Source organism: Arachis ipaensis, chromosome B10 (assembly GCF_059453495.1).
Source record: "Arachis ipaensis isolate K30076 ecotype BB chromosome B10, ASM5945349v1, whole genome shotgun sequence".
In the NCBI taxonomy this organism is placed as follows: domain Eukaryota; kingdom Viridiplantae; phylum Streptophyta; class Magnoliopsida; order Fabales; family Fabaceae; genus Arachis; species Arachis ipaensis.
Window position 1 is genome coordinate 88348463 of NC_142435.1, and position 23481 is coordinate 88371943.

Consider the following 23481-nt stretch of genomic DNA (forward strand, 5'->3'; position numbering starts at 1 on the left):
AAATGCTAGAATTAAAGGACTGGAAGTAAATGACTGAAAGTAAATTGCAGAATTGTAAATGGGAATGGGGGATTTGCTCATAAAAGTAAATGGCAGAAATTAAAGAGAATGGGTAAGATCAGAGATGGGGAGTTCATTGGGCTTAGGAGATGTTGCAATTCTCCGGATCAAGTTCATTTTCATCTCTTCCTCAATCAATGCACTCATTGATCTCCTTGGCAATCTTAATTGATTGAATTACAAATTCAATCTCTCAAATCTTGATCAATAGCCAATTCCTTGGTCAATTGCTCATGAGAAGAGATGAAGTATGGTCACTGATTATACCACATGCATTTTCCAAATCAAGTATTAAGAGGGTTATAGTCACATACCCATCCAAACCCAATTTGGTCCAGCATGAGAAAGCATTTCTAGCTTGATCTCTTCATTCCTCTTTCAAGGTTCAGAAGAGATCCAAGTTTGAATAGCTTCTTTTCCAAGATAACTACCCAATTGGATGAAGATCGAAAGCTTTCAAGTAAAATCAAGAGAAAAGATAGAAGAAGAATAATGAAAATTAGTATTGATCCATCAAACTACAACAGAGCTCCCTAACCCAATGAAAGGGGTTTAGTTGTTCATAGCTCTAGAAAATGAAAATAAAGATGGAGAATACATCATAAAACTAGAAAATGCAGAGAAGGTAAAATACAGAGAGTAGTTCTCTTTTTCCCCTGAACTTCCAGAACTCCTAAACAATTCAAAGCTACTCCTATATATACTACTTTTCTCAGCTTCTAGTTGGCTCTTCAAGTCTTGGGCCTTTGGATCTTGAGTTTGAAGCAGTTCTCTTCTTCATTTGGGCTTGGCTTTACTTGCAGAGAGAAAATGTGAAGTGGGCAGAGACTTTAGCTCAGGATGTTAGGGGTGTTAACGTTTAGTGAAAATATGAGTTCGAGAACGTTAGTGACAATCAACTTTAGTGGCACAAACGTTGCCACTAACGTTGCCTATAAGTCCTTCGCACACGTTATTGAGACTTAACATTCCCAATAACTTTGAAAAGCCCCCTTTGTTCCCACGTTAGAGCCCATGTTAACTTAGTTAACGTGGCTCTTTAACGTGGGCTTGCCATCCTTCGAGAACGTTAGTGACACTCAACATTGTCACTAACGTTCCAAGGTGCCCCTATGTCTCACGTTAAAGTCCACGTTAACTAGGTTAACGTGGCTTCTAACGTGGCCATGCTTAGCCATCCCCAACGTTAGTGACAATGTTGAGTGTCACTAATGTTGGCCATTCTTTCACTCATCAACGTTAGCTTCCACGTTAACTAAGTTAACGTGGAGGTTAACGTGGCTCCTTGGGGGGTTGTGTGGTTGCTTCCAACATTAGTGACAATGTTGGGTGTCACTAACGTTGTCGACCACTCTTGCTTCTTACGTTAGCTCCCACGTTAACCAAGTTAACGTGGGAGTTAACGTGGTATATTTCTCCTTAGGCCAACGTTAGTGACAATGTTGAATGTCACTAACGTTGGCGTTTCTCCCCCCTTCTAACGTTAGAGGCAACGTTAACTAAGTTAACGTGGACTCTAACGTTGGCTCAACTTCCCCACTCCACGTTAGAGTTCTCGTTAACTTAGTTAACATGACTCTTAACGTGGTCAATGATGGCTTCGAGAGTGTTATTGGCAATCACTTTTCTCATTAACTTTGCAAAGTTCTAGTCCAAGTCATGGGTAATGCAACATACAATTTGTCACTAAACTCATGCAAAATCCTCATGAAATAATGTAAAATGCACAATGTATGCTTGAATCAAGGTGTAAGTGAATATCTACCCAAAACTAGCTTATTTCCTAAGGGAATGCATGAAACTATCCTAAAAACAGTAAAGAAAAGGTCAGTAAAACTGGCCAAGATGCCCTGACATCACAACACCAAACTTAAAGCTTGCTTGTCCCTAAGCAAGTACTGGAACAAGAGAATGATGAATGGAATGCCAAGAGCAATGAGTCATTCTTGTGGAAGTCATATCACTGATTTTATGGTGGTTTCATGCATAGCAACTTAGGTTCTTTCCTTTACTGGCTTTCAGACCTTTATCATGTCCTAAAACACTCACCTTGCTTACATCCCATGAGACTTTTATTCATTGATCCCTTTATTGTCATTTCAGAGCTTATTGGTGTTTTTATGCTAAGTGCTCTGTAAGAGGGCAACTTTTTAAGATAAGCTTTCAGCCAACACTCTCAAACCAGTTGGTTCAAGGTGCTAGGTGTTGAAGCACCCCTAAGGACTTACTCCCTCAAGTCTCTCCCCCATACATACACACCACAGGCATATAGTTCATTTATTTTCCTTCTTGAGACCTTAGTGTCCAGCACCTCTTTGGGTTACTAAATGCTCTGTAGTGAGGGTTACTCTTGATAATGGACTTTCAGCTGATAATCCCGGGTTTGTTAACCCAAGTTACCAAGTGATAAAGCACCCCTAAGATCTTATTCATCCAAGTAGATCCCTCACATAGGAACACCACAGACACATATCTTAAGATCAAAACCATTGGTGCCTAGCCTTATTGCTTGCTCTTTTTCTTTTGTTTTTACACTTTCATTATTCTTTTCTCTTTCTCTTCTTAGGATCTTGTCATATACTTAGTCTCATGAGTATATTCAAAGCAAAGTATTCAGGCCAGATAGTTGTCATCCCACCTTATGGTTGAACCAACTTAGCTAACTTATGATCATACCACAAACTCATGAATGTACTCCATAGTATGAACTCTACTCTGGTCTTTTGAAACATAAACATTCTCTCTTCATTTGATTCAAAAGGAACAAGCATACAAGTAAGTAAAGTAAGGATGCAGTGACATAAAAACTATCACACATACACCTATTCAGAAAGGAAACTTAAAAGACAGAATTTAAAAAGATTTAAACTAACATGGAAGCATGTTCTATTTCATACAAGATCTTCCTTATTTAAAGCATAGAAAACGATGGACTAAAAAGAACTCCACCACCTGTCATTCATGTGGATGCCCATGCTCCCATCCTTGCTTGTCCTCATTGTGTCTCTCTTGAGTGCTTGTACTTCCACTTCCCTTGCCTTTTCCAAGCAGTTTCTTCCAGAAGCCAGTATCTTCCATCTTCTTCTTTAGTGCTTCTTTCTGCTGTTTCACCTTTCCTTCTTCTTGCTCTACCAATTCTTTTTGGACCTCATCATATGTGGGAATGGCATAGTGGAGATGATGCAATTGATTAGACATGTAATTCAACTTGGCTTGAGTGTTTACATAGAACTCCTTCCTATGTAATTGCCTTCCTTCATTGAGTACACTGAACTCATTGAAAGTTTTCATTTGGGCTATTTGCCGCTGGTTGAGTTCTTGCAAGTGCTTCTCTTGAAGCTCTTGCCTCTCAATCACTTGGTTGATGGCTTGAGTGAGCTGGGAGTAGTGTTCCTGCTGCTGCTCCATTTGTTGTTTTTGCCATGCTTCCTGTTGGCTCAGCCAGTTGGATTGAAGGTTCAGTATTTACTCTTGTCCTTACATATGTCTCATCCCCAGATCCTCAATGGCTCTTAGAAGGTGACTCATGTTCAAGTTGGCTGGATCATAATACTCTCCTTGTTGATATTCTTCCTGATGAGGTCCCTCTTGGTGAACTCTTTCTTTTGCTTTTGGTTTCCCTATTTGTGTCCTTCTTTATTGCTGAGCAAGTGTAGTATAAACCAATCACTAGAGTGTAACTGGCCTCCCTGGGTTCACCCAGTCTGGATTGCTATCCTCAAATACTACCTTGGCCTTGTTGCACAAGCGGAGAATGGTGCTGGGGTACCAAAGCCTGGCACCTGAATCAACCTTCTCAGCCGAATCTTGAATCCCCTCGGCGATGAGCTCATTCACATTGATTTCCCCACCCTGTATTAAGCAATGCACCATAGTAGCTCGATTGATGTTTACCTCTGAATTATTTGCAGCTGGTAGAATGGACCTCCTTACGAGTTCAAACCACCCCTTGGCTTCAGGGCTCAGGTCTCCCCTCTTGATGAACTTGGGTCTCCCATCTGTGTACCTCTTCTAGTCAGCTGCTATAACACAGATGTCTGACACTATCTCTGAGAGCTCATCATTATCAGGGCTTCTACTTATCCTTGCCTGATAACTGTCCTCATCAAAATGAGGTGATTTCAGGTGAAGAGCTCTTGTTATGGCATTTGGGCTGAAGTCCACCTCCTTTCCTCTCACGTAACTTTTGAAGGTTGGGGCCTTGGTTTTATCTTCTCTTACTACATTTGCATAAAATTCTTTGATGAGGTTTCCATTGATCTTCCCCTCTGGACTTGTGAGCAATTGCCACCCCCTCTGTTCGATTTTCTCCAGAATTTGTGGTGACTCATTTACATTGATTTGGAAGATTAACTCTGGCAATATCTTTCTGGCCCTTATCCGTTCGAATTCTCGTTCATGAAAGGCAGTTTTGAATCTCTTCTCATCGAAAGGAGCACTCTCCATGGGTTCCTTCCTCTTTTGCCTCTTTGAGCTTGATGATGCCATGAATTGAGTTGCTGTTTTGAGGGGGGGTTGGAGGATACGGATAGATGAGGAATAGGTTGGCTAGGACAGAGTGTGATGAAGGAGGTTGAGCAAGCCGAAAGTATGAAGTATGGAGAGTGGGAATTTGAGTGTGAGGAATGAGCATGCACTAAGGTTCACTTATATAGGGAGATCATGAGTGGATGGAAGGTGTGGATTGCAAGGATTGTTGCTTGATGGATGGTTGGGGTTGTGTATAAAGGAAGGACAAGGATCATCACTTAATGAGAGTGATTGGTTCGGTCTTCAAGGGTCTTCCTTCTCCAATGTTGCATGGCAACGTTTCCCCATGCGTTCCCTCTTAAGACATGTGTGTAGTCTTCTTCATTAAGTGGCGGAATCTCCCCCTATTTAATTGTCCAATCAATCCCCTTCAATGCTCTTTTCCTTTTTCCTATAAAGATTTAAAATAAGGAAATTAATATCATAAAAAATCAAACTCTATGGCTAGAATAATAAAGAGAAGAAAAAGAGTTTGTATATTTATGAATTTCAACTAGCCAACTACTTGTGTATCCTTAGAGGCAGATTGATGGCACCTTGGGGTGACACCAAACTTAGTTTGGAGCACTGTGATGAAAAGTTTTGTTCAAAGCTCGAAGAGTTTTGCTTTGAACACCAAACTTGTTCTTCACTATATACTGCATGATAAAGATTTCACCAAGTGTTTGTCAAGTTTGGGTTGAAATTCATAAACATTGATTTATTCACTATTTTAAAAACATATAAAATATGGGTTGCCTCCCATGAAGCGCTTCTTTAGCATCACTAGCTTGACGTTTTTCCCTCATCAGGGTGGTTGGTAGTGCTTAAAGTCCTCCCCTCTTGCTGTGGACTTATATCCATTGGTTGGATCAATGATCTCCACATGTTCCAGGGAAAGAACTCTGTTGATAGTGAAGACCTTAGGTAACTGAGATGGTACAGTGGGGAGATTAGGGGGAATATCTGGGAAGTAAGCTGAGACAACTCTATCCCCTGGAGAGAAGTCTTCCGTAGGGATCTTCTTGTTCCTCCACCTCCTTGGTACCTTCTTCTTTGTTTCTTTTGAGGTTGCCTTCCCCTTGGTGACCTCTTTTTCTAAAGGAGTTGTGATGCTGTCTTCACCTGCCTCTAGAGGTTTAGGTTCCTCCAACTTTTCTTTGAGCTGTGGCAATTACTGTTTTCCTTGTTTATCAATTAAGGGAATCTTAGAATGAACTGGCTGTACTTCAGTGCTTGTCTCCTCTTTCAGTGTCTCATTATCATTTGTGCTTAGTTCCTTGTCCTCTTGATCTGTTTCTTGTGAGAGTTTGAAAACATTGAAGCTGAGTCGTTCATCATGGATTCTCAATATTAGCTCCCCTTTCTCTACATCGATAAGTGCTCTGGCCGTAGCTAGGAATGGTCTTCCCAATATGATTGGGTGAGTGTGACTCTCTTCTATGTCCAGGATGACAAAGTCTGTTGGGAGAAAGTATTTCCCAACCTTTAGCAACACATTTTCCACCACTCCTATTGCTTGCTTTTGAGTTTTGTCAGCCAATCTGATGATTACATCTGTGGGCATTATCTCATTGATCTGTAGCCTCTTCACCAGGGATAAGGGCAGTATGTTGATGCTGGCCCCCAAATCACATAGTGCTCTATCGAACATAGTTTCACCTATGGCACAAGGGATGTGAAAACTCCCTGGGTCTCTTCTTTTTGTAGGCAACTCAGGTTGAATAAGGGCACTACATTCCTTGTTCATCACTATAGTTTGGCCTCCTTTGAGTGAGCTTTTCCTGGGAAGAAGTTCCTTCATATACTTGATGAATGCAGGTATTTGTTGAATTGCCTTGATGAATGGTATGTTTACATGCAGAGATGCAAACAAGTCTAGGAACCTTGAGTATATTCTCTTTCCCACAGCACCATTGAGTAGTTGAGGGAAGGGTGCATAGAGCTTCAGCAGCTCTTGTTGTGAGATTTCTGGTTCTTGGTGATCTCTATCCTCCTCCTTTGTTGAGTTGTCATCAGGTTGTTCGAAAGGTTTGCCATGCTTGTCTTCAGTCTCTTGATCACTTGTAGTGACCATTTTGCAATCTTCCCATCTTACTTTCTTTGCTTCTCCTTTGGGGTTTTTCTCCGTGTCACTTGGGAAGCTATCAGTAGGTTTGGGAATCTTCTCAGCTAAATATCCCACCTGGAATTCCAGCTTCCTAATGGTCTCTCCCTGGTTCTTAATATTGGCTCGCACCTCCTCTTTGAACACCTTATTTTCTTGAATCTCTTGGCATATTCCTTCAAGTAAGGTTTCAATCTTAGAGAGCTTATCATCAATTGATGGGTGATTCGGAGCAAATATGCTGTTTTGGTTTTGATAGGCGTGTGGAGAAGTGTTGTTGTGGGGTGTTGAGATGTCCTCTGTGTGAATTATTGGTGAGCTGCATTGTTGTTGGAGTTGTAACGTCTCTGGTCTTGGTTTTGATCTTGCTGACTTCCCCACCCAAAGTTTGGGTGGTTTCTCCATCCAGGGTTGTAGGTCTTGGAGTATGGATCATAGTTTTGCCTTGGTGAATTCCCAATATAGTTGGCTTGCTCCTGACTACCCTTTGCTTCTTCATTCACTCCTTCTTGGGTTGTTGATAAAGTGGAGATTGCTGCTACTTGGTTCCTCTCCATCTTCTTGGTGAGGTCAGCCATCTGCTGGGTAATGAGATTGTTTTGGGCCAACAGAGCATCTACATTGTTTAGCTCCATTACTCCTCTTGTGTTCCCTCTTTCGGAAGCATAGAAGTAGTCGTTCTCTGCTACTGTTTCAATGACATATATAGCCTCCTCAATGGTTTTCTTCTTGTTCAAGGATCCTCCAGATGAATGGTCTACGGCCTTCTTTGACTCAAAAGAGAGCCCTTCATAGAAAATGTGCAGCTGCACCCATTCGTTGAACATGTCAGGTGGACACCTCCTTGTGAGGTCCTTATATCTCTCCCATGCTTCATACAAAGTTTCACCATCTTGTTGCATGAAAGTTTGGACCTCAGCTCTCAGCCTATTGATTCTTTGAGGAGGGTAAAATCTTGCTAAGAATTTGTTCACCACATCTTCCCAAGTTGTCAAGCTTTCCCTTGGGAAAGATTCCAGCCACTGGCGTTCAACACCCTTTTACATCGTCTAAACGCGGCCAAAGTATGGACTATAATATATTGCTGGAAAGCCCTGGATGTATACTTTCCAACGCAATTGGAAGCACGCAATTTTGAGTCTTGTAGCTCCAGAAAATCTACTTTGAGTGTAGGGAGGTCAGAATCCAACAGCATCAGCGGTCCTTCTTCAACCTCTGAATCTGATTTTTGCTCAAGTCCCTCAATTTCAGCCAGAAAATACCTGAAATCACAGAAAAACACACAAACTCATAGTAAAGTCCAGAAATGTGAATTTAACATAAAAACTAATGAAAACATCCCTAAAAGTAACTAGATTCTACTAAAAACATACTAAAAACAATGCCAAAAAGCATATAAATTATCCGCTCATCACAACACCAAACTTAAATTGTTGCTTGTCCCCAAGCAACTGAAAATCAAATAGGATAAAAAGAAGAGAATATACTATAAATTCCAAACTATCAATGAAACATAGCTCCAATTAAATGAGCGGGACTTGTAGCTTTTTGCCTCTTGAATAGTTTTGGCATCTCACTTTATCCATTGAAGTTCAGAATGATTGGCATCTATAGGAACTCAGAGTTCAGATAGTGTTATTGATTCTCCTAGTTCAGTATGATGATTCTTGAACACATCTATTTTATGAGTCTTGGTCGTGGCCCTAAGCACTTTGTTTTCCAGTATTACCACTGGATACATAAATGCCACAGACACATAATTGGGTGAACCTTTTCAGATTGTGACTCAGCTTTGCTAAAGTCCCCAATTAGAGGTATCCAGGGTTCTTAAGCACACTCTTCTTTTGCTTTGGACCTTGACTTTAACCGCTCAGTCTCAAGTTTTCACTTGACACCTTCACGCCACAAGCACATGGTTAGGGACAGCTTGGTTTAGCCGCTTAGGCCAGGATTTATTCCTTTAGGCCTTCCTATCCACTGATGCTCAAAGCCTTGGGATCATTTTTATTTACCCTTGCCTTTTGATTTTAAGGGTTATTGGCTTTTTGCTCTTGACTCTTGGTTTTAAGAGCTTTTGGCTTTTTCTGCTTGCTTTTTCTTTTTATTTTTTTTCGCCTATATTTTTTTCTTTTTTTTTTCTGCAAGCTTTGTTCTTTGCTGCTTTTTCTTGCTTCAAGAATCATTTTTATGATTTTTCAGATTATCAAATAACATGTCTCCTTATCATCATTCTTTCAAGAGCCAACATATTTAACATTCTTAAACAACAACTTCAAAAGACAAATGCACTGTTCAAGCATTCATTCAGAAAACAAAAAGTATTGTCACCACATCAATATAATTAAACTAAGTTCAAGGATAAATTTGAAACTCGTGTACTTCTTGTTCTTTTGAATTAAAACAGTTTTCATTTAAGAGAGGGGATGGGTTCATAGGACATTCATAACTTTAAGACATAGTTACTAACTACTAATGATCATGTAATAAGACACAAACATGGATAAGCACTTAACATTAAGAAAACGAAAAACGGAAAATAAGAACAAGGAATGAGTCCACCTTAGTGATGGTGGCATTTCCATCTTGAGGAACCAATGATGTCCTTGAGCTCTTCTATGTCTCTTCCTTGTCTTTGTTGCTCCTCCCTCATTGCTTTTTGATCTTCTCTTATTTCATGAAGGATGATGGAATGCTCTTGATGTTCCACCCTTAATTGTCCCATGTTAGAACTTAATTCTCCTAGGGAGGTGTTGATTTGCTCCCAATAGTTTTGTGGAGGAAAATGCATTTGAGGCATCTCCGGGATCTCATGGTGATGAGCTTCATGCGTCTCTTGAGATCCATGAATGGGCTCTCTTGCTTGCTCCATCCTTTTCTTAGTGATGGGCTTCTCTTCCTCAATGGGAATGTCTCCTTCTATGAAAGCTCCAGCTGGGTAACATAGATGGCAAATAAGATGAGGAAAAGCTAGCCTCGCCCCAGGAGAGGGCTTTTCGGCTATTTTGTAGAATTCAAGGGAGACGACTTCATGAACTTCTACTTCCTCTCCAATCATGATGCTATGAATCATGATGGTCCGATCCACAGTAAATTCAGATCGGTTGCTAGTGGGGATGATGGAGTGTTGGATGAACTCCAACCATCCTCTAGCCACAGGCTTGAGGTCCAGTCTTCTTAATTGAACGGCTTGCCTTTGGAGTCAATCTTCCATTGAGCTCCTTCCACACATATGTCCATGAGGACTTGGTCCAACCTTTGATTAAAGTTGACCCTTCTAGTATAGGGGCGTGCATCTCCTTGCATCATAGGCAAGTTAAACGCCAACCTCACATTTTCCGGACTAAAATCTAAGTATTTCCCCCGAACCATTGTAATATAATTCTTTGGGTTTGGGTTCTTACTTTGATCATGGTTCCTAGTGATCCATGCATTGGCATAGAACTCTTGAACCATTAGGATGCCGACTTGTTGGATGGGGTTTGTTAGAACTTCCCAACCTCTTCTTTGGATTTCATGTTGGATCTCCGGATACTCATTCTTCTTGAGCTTGAAAGGGACCTCGGGGATCACCTTCTTCTTGACCACAACATCATAGAAGTGGTCTTGATGAGCTTTGGAGATGAATCTTTCCATCTCCCATGACTCGGAGGTGGAAGCTTTTGTCTTCCCTTTCCCTTTTCTAGAGGATTATCCGGTCTTCGGTGCCATCAATGGTAATGGAAAAACAAAAAGCTTATGCTTTTACCACACCAAACTTAGAATATTGCTCGCCCTCGAGCAAGAGAAGAAAGAATAGATGAAGAAGAAGAAGAAGATATGGAGGAGAGGGGGGAGGGGTGTATTCGGCCAAGAAGGGGAGGAGAGGGTTGTGTTGTGTGAAAATGAAGAAGAATGGAGGGCTTTATATAGGGAAGGGAGGGGGGTAAGGTTCGGCCATAAGGGTGGGTTTTGGGTGGGAAATTGATTTTGAATTTTGAAGGTAGGTGGGGTTTATGAGGTAGGTTTATGGGGAAGAGTGGATGGATGTGAGTGGTGAAGTGGTTATAGGGAAGAGAGATTGAGGTGATTGGTGAAGAGTTTTGGGGAAGAGTGTTTATGGGATTGTGTGAAAGAGGGGTGAGAAGAAGTGAGTGGAGGTAGGTGGGGATCCTATGGGGTCCACAGATCCTGAGGTGTTCAAGGATTTACAACCTTGCACCAAATTAGGCATGCAAAATGCCCTTGCACACAACTCTGGGCGTTCAGCGCCAGATTGGTGCTTGTTCTGGGCGTTGAACGCCCATTTGTTGCCCATTTCTGGCGTTGAACACTAGAACCATGCTTGTTCTGGGCGTTCAGCACCAGCTCTTCTCCAGGGTGCAATTCTGGTATTCAAACGCCTAGATGCTGCCCATTTTGGGCGTTCAGCGCCAGAACCATGCTCTGTTCTGGCGTTGAACGCCAGCCAGATGCTTCTTACTGGCGTTTAAATGCCAGTAAGGTCTTCCTCCAAGGTGTGATTTTTCTTCTGCTGTTTTTGATTCCGTTTTCAATTTTTATATTTATTTTGTGACACCACATGATCATGTACCTAATAAAACATGAAAGAAAAAGAAAAATAAAATTAGATAAATAAAAATTGGGTTGCCTCCCAACAAGCGCTTCTTTAATGTCAATAGCTTGACAGTGGGCTCTCATGGAGCCTCACAGATGTTCAGAGCATTATTGAGACTTCCCAACACCAAACTTAGAGTTTGGATATGGGAGTTCAACACCAAACTTAGAGTTTGGTTGTGGCCTCCCAACACCAAACTTAGAGTTTGACTGTGGGGGCTCTGGTTGACTCTGTTTTGAGAGAAGCTTACTGTGCCTCTTTTCCATGTTTACAGAAGGGTAACCTTGAGTTGTAAATACAAGGGAGTCCTCATTCAATTGAAGGACTAATTCACCACTGTCAACGTCAATCACAGCTCTTGCTGTGGCTAGGAAAGGTCTTCCAAGGATGATGGATTCATCCTCATCCTTCCCAGTATCAAGGATTATGAAATCAGCAGGGATGTAAAGGCCTTCAACCTTTACTAACACGTCCTCTACTTGTCCATAAGCCTATTTTCTTGAATTGTCTGCCATCTCTAATGAGATTTTAGTAGCTTGCACCCCAAAGATTCCCAGTTTCTCTATTACAGAGAGGGGCATGAGGTTTATCCCTGAACCAAGGTCACAAGAGCCTTTTCAAAGATCATGTTGCCTATGGTACAAGGTATTACGAACTTTCCAGTATCCTGTTTCTTCTGAGGCAATGTCAGTTGATCCAGATCACTTAGTTCATTGGTGAATAAGGGAGGATCATCCTCCCAAGTCTCAATACGAAATAATTTGGCATTCAGCTTCATGATTGCACCAAGGTACTTGTCAACTTGCTCTTCAGTAACATCCTCATTCTCTTCAGAAGATGAATGCTCGTCAGAGCTCATGAAGGGCATAAGGAGGTTCAATGGAATCTCTATGGTCTCTAGATGAGTCTCAGATTCCTTTGGTTCCTCAAAGGGAAACTCCTTATTGATCACTGGACGTCCCAGGAGGTCTTCCTCACTGGGATTTACGTCCTCCCCTTCCTCTCTAGGTTCGGCCATGTTGACTATGTCAATGGCCTTGCACTCTCCTTTTGGATTTTCTTCTGTATTGCTTGGGAGAGTACTAGGAGGGATTTCAGTGATCTTTTTACTCAGCTGGCCCACTTGTGCCTCCAAATTTCTAATAGAGGACCTTGTTTCATTCATGAAACTTACAGTGGCCTTAGATAGATCAGAGACTAAGTTTGCTAAATTAGAGGTATTTTGTTCAGAGTTCTCTGTCTGTTACTGAGTGGATGATGGAAAAGGTTTACTATTGTTAAACCAATTTCTTCCACCATTATTAAAGCCTTGTTGAGGCTTTTGTTGATCCTTCCATGAGAGATTTGGGTGATTTCTCTATGAGGGGTTATAGGTGTTTCCATAAGGTTCACCCATGTAATTCACCTCTGCTATTGCAGGGTTTTCAGGATCATAAGCTTCTTCTTCAGAAGATGCCTCTTGAGTATTGTTGGATGCAGCTTGCATTCCATTCAGACTCTGAGAAATCATATTGACTTGCTAAGTCAATATTTTATTCTGAGCTAGTATGGCATTCAGAGTATCAATTTCAAGAACTCCCTTCTTCATAGGCGTCCCATTACTCACAGGATTCCTCTCAGAAGTGTACATGAACTGGTTATTAGCAACCATGTCAATGAGTTCTTGAGCTTCTGCAGGCGTTTTCTTTAGGTGAATGGATCCACCTGCAGAAGTATCCAATGACATTTTAGCCAATTCAGATAGACCATCATAGAATATATCCAGGATGGTCCATTCTGAAAGCATGTCAGAAGGACACTTTTTGGTCAGTTCTTTGTATCTCTCCCAAGCTTCATAGAGGGATTTACCTTCTTTCTGTCTGAAGGTTTGAACATCCACTATAAGCTTACTCAGCTTTTGAGGAGGAAAGAACTTGGCTAGGAAAGCCTTGACCAGCTTATCCTAAGAGTTCAGGCTATCTTTGGGTTGAGAGTCCAACCATATTCTAGCTCTGTCTCTTACAGCAAAAGGGAAAACCATGAGCCTGTAGATTTCAGGATCTACTCCATTAGTCTTAATAGTATCACATATCTGCAAGAATTCAGTTAAGAACTGAAAAGGATCTTCAGATGGTAGTCCATGAAACTTGCAGTTCTGCTGCATCAGAGAAACTAATTGAGGTTTCAGCTCAAAATTGTTTGCTCCAATGGCAGGAATGGAGATGCTTCTTCCATGTAAATTGGAATTAGGTGCAGTAAAGTCACTAAGCATCCTCCTTGCATTATTATTATTTTCGGCTGCCATCTCCTCTTCCTGTTCGAAAATTTCTGAATGGTGCTTGCTGGATTGTTGTAATTTAGCTTCTCTTAGTTTCCTCTTCAGAGTCCTTTCAGGTTCTGGATCTGCTTCAACCAGAATATTCTTGTCCTTGCTCCTGCTCATATGAAGGAGAAGGGAAAAGAAAAATAATGATAGGGATCCTTTTTACCACAGTATAGAGGTCCTTGTATGAGTAGAAGGAAAGAAGGAGATGAGAGAGAAGGAGAATTTTCGAAAATTATTTTTACAAAAGAGTTAGTGATTTTCGAAAATTGTTTTTGAAAAAGGTTAGTAATTTTCGAAAATTAAAATCAAAAATTAAAATAATTAGTTAATTAAGAAGAAATTTTGAAAAAGAGGGAAGATATTTTCGAAAATTAGAGAGAGAGAGAGTTAGTTAGGTAGTTTTGGAAAAGATAAGAAACAAACAAAAAGTTAGTTAGTTAGTTGAAACAAATTTGAAAATCAATTTTGAAAAGATAAGGAGATAGGAAGTTAGAAAAGATATTTTAAAATCAAATTTTTGAAAAAGATATGATTTTAAAAAAAGATAAGATAAAAAGATATTTTTGAAAAGATATGGTTGAAATTAGTTTTGAAAAAGATTTGATTCTTAAAATCACAATTAATGACTTGATTCACAAGAAATCACAAGATATGATTCTAGAACTCAAAGTTTGAATCTTTCTTAACAAGCAAGTAACAAACTTGAAATTTTTGAATCAAAACATTAATTGATGATGTTATTTTCGAAAATTAGGAGATAAAGATAAGAAAAAGATTTTTGAAAAATATTTTTAAAATTTTCGAAAATAAATAAGAAAAATGAAAAAGATTTGATTTTTGAAAAAGATTTTGAAAAAGATAAGATTTTTAAATTGAAAATTTGATTTGACTCATAAAAACAACTAGATTTTAAAAAGTTTTGAAAAAGTCAACTCAAAATTTCGAAATTTATGAGTGAAAAAGGGAAAGATATTTTTTTTTTGAATTTTTAATGATGAGAGGGAAAAACATGAAAAAGACTCAATGCATGAAAATTTTGGATCAAAACAATGAATGCATGCAAGAATGCTATGAATGTCAAGATGAACACCAAGAACACTTTGAATGTCAAGATGAACATCAAGAACTTATTTTTGAAAAATTATAAATGTAAAGAAAACATGCAAGATACCAAACTTAAAAATTTTTCATGTATAGACACTATGAATGCAAGAATGCATATGAAAAACAAGAAAAGACACAAAACATGAAAACATCAAGATCAAACAAGAAGACTTACCAAGAACAACTTGAAGATCATGAAGAACACTATGAATGCATGAATTTTTCGAAAAATGCAAGATGAATATGCAATTGACACCAAACTTTCAACTTGACTCAAGACTCAAACAAGAAACATGAAATATTTTTGATTTTTATGATTTTTTATTTTTTTGGATTTTTGCATTTTTTTTTCGAAAAAAACATATAGGAAAAAGAAAATAAGGATTTCAAAATTTTTTAATATGAATTCTAGGAATCTTGTATTCTTAGTCTAAAGCTCCAATCCGAGGGTTAGACATGGGTTAATAGCCAGCCAAGCTTTAGTATGTAACTCAGACATGCCACGGCTGACATTCCAATTAACTTGCCTCTATGCTGATGGTTGGAAGCCCCTATCCAAAAGAATTAGACATGGCTTTATAGCCAGCCAGGCTTCAACATGCTTCATGAAACTCTAGAATTCATTCTTAAAAATTCTGAAGAAAAATATATTTTTGAAAAGATTTAATTAATTTTTTTTTTTGAAAACAGATGAGAAATTTTTTAAAGGTTTTTGAAAAATTTTTGAAAATAAAACAAAAAGAAAATTACCCAATCTGAGCAACAAGATGAACTGTCAGTTGTTCAAACTCGAACAATCCCCGGCAACGGTGCCAAAAACTTGGTGCACGAAATTGTGATCTCAGGCAACGGCACCAGAAACTCTGTACGCACGTCTAAATAAATTGTTTTTCATTCACAACTTCGATACAACTAACCAGCAAGTGCACTGGGTTGTCCAAGTAATAAACCTTACGTGAGTAAGGGTCGATCCCACGGAGATTGTTGGTATGAAGCAAGCTATGGTCACCTTGTAAATCTCAGTCAGGCGGATATAAAATAGTTATGGAGTTTTCGAACATAAATAATAAATAGATAGAAAATAAGGATAGAAACACTTATGTATATCATTGGTGAGAATTTCAGATAAGTGTATAGAGATGCTTTCGTTCCTCTGAACCTCTGCTTTCCTGCTGTCTTCATCCAATCAGTCTTACTCCTTTCCATGGCTGGATTTATGTAAGGACATCACCGTTGTCAATGGCTACTTTTTATCCTCTCTGGAAAATGGTCCGATGCGCTGTCACTGCATGGCTAATCGTCTGGAGGCATCACCCTTGTCAATGGCTGCATCCCATCCTCTTGTGAAAATGGTCCAAATGCTCTGTCACAGTATGGCTAATCATCTGAGGTTCTCGATCATACTGGAATAGGATTCACCCTCCTTTTACGTCTGTCACTACGCCCAGCACTCGCGAGTTTGAAGTTCGTCACGGTCATTCAATCCCAAAGTCCTACTCGGAATACCACAGACAAGGTTTAGACTTTCCGGACTCTCATGAATGCCACCATCAATCTAGCTTATACCACGAAGATTCTGATTAAGAGATCCAAGAGATACTCATTCAATCTAAGGTGGAACGGATGTGGTTGTCAAGCACGCGTTCGTGGGGGAATGATGATGATTATCACGTTCATCACATTCAGGTTGAAGTGCGAATGAATATCTTAGAAGCGGAATAAGTTGAATTGAATAGAAAAACAGTAGTACTTTGCATTAATCTTTGAGGAACAGCAGAGCTCCACACTTTAATCTATGGAGTGCAGAAACTCTACCGTATGAAAATACATAAGTGATAATGGTTCAGGCATGGCCGAATGGCCAGCCCCCATGAACGTCTAAGATAGCATAAAACTGCTCAACGATGTCTAATACAATAGTAAAAAGTCCTATTTATACTAAACTAGTTACTAGGGTTTACAGAAGTAAGTAATTGATGCATAAATCCACTTCCGGGGCCCACTTGGTGTGTGCTTGGGCTGAGCTTGAATGTTACACGTGTAGAGGTCAATCTTGGAGTTGAACGCCAGTTTGTAACGTATTTCTGGCGTTCAACTCTGGCTTGTGACGTGTTTCTGGCGTTTAACTCCAGACAGCAGCATAGAACTGGCGTTCAACACCCTTTTACGTCGTCTAAACTCGGCCAAAGTATGAACTATTATATATTGCTGGAAAGCCCTGGATCTCTACTTTCCAACGCAATTAGAAGCGCTCCATTTTGAGTCTTGTAGCTCCAGAAAATCCACTTTGAGTGCAGGGAGGTCAGAATCCAACAGCATCAGCGGTCCTTCTTCAACCTCTGAATCTGATTTTTGCTCAAGTCCCTCAATTTCAACCAGAAAATCCCTGAAATCACAGAAAAACACACAAACTCATAGTAAAGTCAGAAATGTGAATTTAACATAAAAACTAATGAAAACATCCCTAAAAGTAACTAGATTCTACTAAAAACATACTAAAAACAATGCCAAAAAGCGTATAAATTATCCGCTCATCAATGATCTTCTGGAGGGTGCTTCATAACTCCATTCAGATTGAAGCTTACCACTCGGCCGTCTATTTCAAAAGAGTATGTTCCTGAAAAAGCATCCAATTTGAACTTTGAGGTCTTTAGGAATGGTCTTCCGAGTAGGATTGACGATGGCTTCTCTGAGTCATTTTGGGGCATCTCCAGGATATAAAAATCAATGAGAAATGTGAGCCCCTTAATGCCCACTAATACATCTTCAGCAACTCCAGCCACTGTGATAATGCTTTTATCTGCTAACACAAAATGAACTGCCGACCTTTTTAAGGGAGGGAGCCTCAAAATATCATATGTAGACAAAGGCATTATACTCACACATGCTCCTAAATCACACATGCAGTCAGAAAATACTACGCCACCAATAGTACAATTAACCATACATGGACCTGGATCACTACACTTTTTAGGTATACCTCCCATTGAAGCAGATATAGAACTACCTAAAGGAATAGTTTCTAATTCATGAATTTTGTCTTTATGTATACATAAATCTTTTAGAAACTTTGTGTATTTAGGTACTTGTTGAATAACATCAAAAAGGGGAACAGTTACCTCAACCTTTTTGAATATTTCTACCATTTTGGGATCAGGTTCCAACTGCTTCTTGGGCTTCCTTGAAAGTTGTGGAAAGGGAATAAGGATGGCATTTTCTACAGTGTCTGCGCCCTTTGGTGCTTCTTCCTGTGATTGAGCTTCTTCTTCTTCAGCTTTGTTCTCTATGTCCTCTTCCTCCTCAATATCTTCTATTTCCACTACCTCTTCAGCTGAGGTGTGTTCTGGTGGGCTTGGCTCCTCCTGATTCCTCTCTTGCAATGTGGTTCCGGACCTTAGGGTAATGGTATTGATGCCACCCTTTGGATTGGGTAAGGGTTGAGAAGGACTTCTACTGGAGCTTGCCTGTTGAGTGTTTGAAGTATTGGGTGGTGCCAGCTGAGAGATGAGAGCTTGTATAGCGGATGCTAGGGCATTAAATGAACTTTCCATGTTCCTTTGTCCTTGTGCAATGGATTGAAGAGTATCGTCACTCGGAGAGGAATTAGGTTGAGTGATCTGCGAAACTTGTTGTTGGTTGTGTTGTGGTCCTTGGGACTGCCTCAGGTGAGGTGCTTTGTAAGGCTGGTTCTGGTTCTGTTGCCTGTTGTTGTTATTCTTCCACCTCTGATATCCTTGATTGTCTCTGCCTCCTCTGTTATTGTTGTCCCTCCAATTCTGGTTAGAGTTATCTCTCCAATTCTGGTTAGAGTTATCCTGCCATCCATGGTTGTAACTGCCACCTTGATTGTACCCTTGGTTGGGGTGGTCATAGAAGTTTTGAGTGGCTGCTACAGTGTTGTCTTCCTGCTGGAGCTGCGGACATTCATCAGTATAATGGCTGTAATCGGCACAGATCCCACACACTCTCTGTGGGACTAACTGTTGGCTTTGCTGTGCTTGTTGTTGACTCAACTGCATCTGCTTCAGTAAGTTGATCATTTCACATATACTCTGAGCCAGAGCAGTAGTTTCTTTGCTAGAAGATACATCTGCAATAGCCTTTGAGTGGATTTATTTCTGCCTGTGATTCCTTGTAGACTTAGCCAAGTCGCTGATCAATTGCCATGCCTCATCAGTGGTCTTGTACTTTTTCATAGACCCATTGCTAGCACTTTCCAATTTGGTCTTTTTTGGGGCCTCATGCCCTGTGTGACATAGCCGAGCAACACTATCTTGTCAATCATATGATGGGGGCATGCTTCTAAAAGGTTGTTGAAGCGCTCCCAGTATTCATAGAGAGTCTCAGATTCATCCTGAACAATCATGGAAATGTCTTTCCTCAGTTTATCAGTAACTTCAGCTGGGAAGAATTTTTCTAAAAATTCTCTTCTAAGCATATCCTAGTCAGAAACGGTTGCTGCGGGTTAAGTGTAGTACCACTCTCTTGCTTTTCCCTCAACAGAGAACGAGAAAGCTTTCAACAGAATAGAAGTTTCATCTGCACCATCGCGCCTGACAGTAGAACAGGCTGCTTGGAAATCCCTCAGGTGCTTGATAGGGTCTTGAGCAGGTAAGCCATGAAACTTAGGCATCAAGTTGAGCAGTGCAGTCTTTATTTCAAAGTCTGTAGCCACTGTTGGGTGATGCGCTTGAAACGGTTGCATTGTAAAATCAGGGGCTCCAGCCTCCTGGATAGTAATTCTCCTAGGTGCTGCCATGTCACCTACACGTAAATCAACCGAATCAGCAGAAAGGGAGCTTGTTTCTTCCTCAAGTGACGTTTCAGATTCGCCCTCAGAGAGGACTAACCGACGCCAAGCTTGCCTTATTCGTGAGATAGTTCTTTCAATCTCAGGATCAAATATTGGCAAGCTTGGATCAGGAAGTGAACGTGTCATTTAACGAAAGAAACATGTAGCTCATAGTAGCAAAAATAAAATGAAATGCAAATAAATAAATTCTAATCAATACCTTAGCACTCTATTGCAACTCCCCGGCAATGGCGCCAAAAATTGATGTCGCGGAAATTGGCGAGTTAAGAAAATTTATTTATAAGAGATACGTTGCAAGTACAGTTCTTAACCAACTGAAAATCCACTTATCAATTTATAAGGGTTGTCACAAAATTAAAATTAAAATCAAAATACTGGGAATATGAATTCCAGGTCGTCTCCAAACGAGTTGCAGAAAGATGTGCTATTTTATCAATCAGATGTTTTCAAAAGTGGTTTGAGTTAATAAACAGGAATTTAAATTAGAGAATTTATGTAATTTTAAATAAAAGCCTTGACTTGGAGTAAATTAGTTGGAAGCCCTATTCTTGTTGGAGTACTCTCAAGATTAATTGATAATTGAAAGTTGCTCTGCTTAGTTACCCTTTACTAGGTAGAGGGAAGTCAAGCAAGTTGGAAAGCTATTTCTAATCACAAGTCCTAATCCTCTCCCTTGAGAAGGACTAGTGTCAATGATTAGAGGGCGATCCAACAATAAACCTAATTACAATTTTTCTCTTGAGTAACCCAACTCAAGGTTTCCTTTCAGTCATCTCCCAATCAAGTTATGGAACTACTCGCTCATTATGAATGTAAATTTCACAAAATAGGGAAGAGAAATACTGAAAGACGTAATAAATAATAATCAAAAGGATCAATTGAAATGAAAATAATTCTTGTATAATTAAATTCTAGAAATAATCCAAGAGTAACTCTGAGCAAATAAGAAACATGAAAGAGTAAGTGACAAGTAAGGAAACAAACTAGAATGACGAAGTCTTGACGGAGGTAATAACTCTTCTCAATGTTCCAATCCTAAAAGCAATAAAATCAAATCCTCAGAACTATGAATGTCTAGAGAGAAAACCTAAAGGAGTGGTAAAATCAGATCTAAAAACTAAAACTAGATGGAATGAATGTTGGGGTCAAAACAAGGCCCAAAATCACCCCCAGCGAATTCTGCAGATTCTGCAGATCGCGCAAATCACGCGATCGCATCATTCAGGCGTTCGCGTCATCCAGCGTTTAGCCTTGCCACGCGTGCGCGTCGTCCACGCCTTCGCGTCACTGGTGCAGTTTCCAATCCGCGCGGTCGCATGAGCCATGCATCCGCATCACTGCAATTTCCTCTATATCGCGCGGTCACGTGAGCCATGCGCCCGCGTCACTTCTCGCTTGTCATCTCCTTAATTTCTTGTGTTCCTTCCATTTTTGCAAGCTTCCTTTCCAATCTCCAAGTTATTCATGCCCTATAGAGCCTGAAATACTTAACACACAGATCACGGCATCGAATGGAATAAAGGAGAATTAAAATACAAAATTAAAAGTCTCTAGGAAGCAAGTTTTCAACCTTAAAGAATTTTTAGGAAGGAATTATAAATGCATGCTTATTTAATGAATAAGTGGGTAAAGATTTGATAAAACCACACAATTAAACACAATATAAACCATAAAATAATGGTTTATCACAACTCATTGGCCTCTTGGCAATCATGATTGATTGAACCCCAATCCCTTGGTGATTCAATCTCTCAGTTCTTGATCAATAGCCAATTCCTTGGTCTAATTGCTCATAAAGAGAGATATGCTTGGTCCCTGATTATACCACACATTATCATAGGTCCAAGTAGAGGGAGGATTATATGTCACCATATCCAAACACCAAAACCCAAATCCTACTCAAGTGTGAGAAGGGATTTCTAGCATGGTTTCATGTTTCCTTTTCCAAGTTTCCCATGAAACCCATTTTGCATTCAATCTCTTTCCAAATATGATTGAACAATAACATTAAAACGAAATTCCTTCTAGTAAATCAAAGAAAAGATGAAGAGAAGAAGAAATTAACTATCATTAATCCATCAAGTACAACAGAGCTCCCTCTCTCAATGAGAGGGAATTTAGCTACTCAAAGTGTAACAATCCTGATTTTCGAGTATGCGAGATCTTTTCTGAAGGCACGGAATCCTCCGGAAGATCAGTAAGGGGAGAACCTCTGATATATCATCAAGTATCTCAATCCTCATTGTCATTATGTTATCTTTAAGCTAGAACCTTTTCCGAGGTAAGCTCGATAACACAATCACGAAGAACCTAGTTTTTGAACCGTATCGGTTAGGAGTTTTGATTCTGTTTTTCGTAAATAGTCTCAGTTTAATGAACTGAACTCAATTCATGAGAGAAGAGAGATAATAGGGTAATATTATCATTATATTAGCATTAGAATCTTCTTGAATAATATTATAAGGTTACCTAGTTAGTTTTAGTTAAAAACAGAAAATCAGTTTAACCGGGTTCACAGTTTACTGGTGCAGCTTAGCACCAGCACTCTCTGATGACTTTAGCAATGCTAAGGCCTCATTATACATGTCTTATTCTCATAATAAATATGTTACTAGTGTCATTTATGCTAGTAGCTCAGAAAATAATTTTTAGAGATGTTTTTACAAGTGTTCCGATACATCTAGTTTTAGTAGTTATACACCTGAGATATTTTAATATTATTTTAATCCACCTCCAAGCAAACCAATCACAACTCACCCTACACCCCCCAAAACCCCCGAGGCTGGCTCATTTTCACTTTGTGGCCGAAAATAGGAAGAGAGAAAAAGAGAGAAAAGTTCTTAGTTCCAAATCTTCAAAGTTTGATTTCTGCTGAACCCAAACTCAAATCAAATCTCCGATTTCACCAAAATGATCCTCTCTTCTTTCTCTACATTATAACCATATAACTTATCAAGGCTGGAAATAACGTTAGATGGCTGTCCCTTTCCCATTTGAATTCAGTTTTCAAGGAAACATGCTTAAACATGTGTTTTCTTGATGTTCTACCTTAGGAATTATGCTTAACTTGACTTGAGGGCCAAGAAACATGAATTTCCCGCAAGTCTAAGGTTGGAAATCACTTCCTAACATGCTTAGTGAGATTTGGTTAGTTGAGGGTTTTTGGATTTAAAGTTGTTCTTGATGTGATTTAGGAGGAAAAAGTGCTTAAGGACCACCTGAAAGTCTAACTGAATTAGGAGCAGCAAAACCAGGTAGGGTTTGATGAATTTAATATTGATTGATTGTGTTTGAGTTGTGTAATTATGATATGGTTTGGCTGTGCTTGAAATTGATTGTTTATATGAGTGATTCTTGTTGAAAACTTGGTGAAATTTTGATGAAATTTGATGAAATTCAAGCTTTAAAGTTCATGTTCTTGGAGCTGCTGGAAAAACAAAACCCTGGGCTTAAATTGAAGTTCAATTTGTGTTGAAATCATGTAGAAAATATGGGGTTTTAGTGGCTGCTAATTTATTATGAATTATAGTAAAAATCGGTTGCTGAAAAGACTGAAAAACGGGTAAAAACAGAGAAAGAATCTGAAGAATTTATGAAGAACATGAAGAACACTTTGAGTGTGATGAAGAACATTGAAGAACACATTTTAGATCTTAGAAAGGTCAAGGAAGTAAAATTTTTTGTGTTTAAGGGGTTATTTGGTAATTTCTGAAAGTTAGGGTGGTTAAAGTAGAAATATTAAAAGTTATCGGGGTAAAATGTTAATTTTAAAGGTTAAAAGGGAATGGCAAGGTAATTTCGAAAATTAATGATAAAATAATAAATAATAATAAAATATTAAATAATAATATTTAATTAAAAATAATATTATAATAAAAATAATAAAATAATACGAAAAAGGCAATTTTCTGTAAAAGCTTTAGAAAGACAACTTTAAGCGCAGAATCTCATAATTACCTTCATAAAACACTTAGGGAGTGGTAAGAACA

General features: G+C 39.3%; 3 non-coding genes across 3 annotated transcripts; all 3 read left to right on the top strand.

Annotated features, from left to right (window-relative positions):
• Nucleotides 1-7501: 7501 nt before the first annotated feature.
• Nucleotides 7502-7605, top strand: LOC148580779 (small nucleolar RNA R71). Its single transcript, XR_015899371.1, has one exon. It is a non-coding gene; the product is annotated as a small nucleolar RNA R71 (small nucleolar RNA).
• Nucleotides 7606-13050: 5445 nt separating this feature from the next.
• Nucleotides 13051-13158, top strand: LOC148580780 (small nucleolar RNA R71). Its single transcript, XR_015897715.1, has one exon. It is a non-coding gene; the product is annotated as a small nucleolar RNA R71 (small nucleolar RNA).
• Nucleotides 13159-18958: 5800 nt separating this feature from the next.
• Nucleotides 18959-19066, top strand: LOC148580781 (small nucleolar RNA R71). Its single transcript, XR_015896246.1, has one exon. It is a non-coding gene; the product is annotated as a small nucleolar RNA R71 (small nucleolar RNA).
• The last annotated feature ends 4415 nt before the right edge of the window (nucleotides 19067-23481 follow it).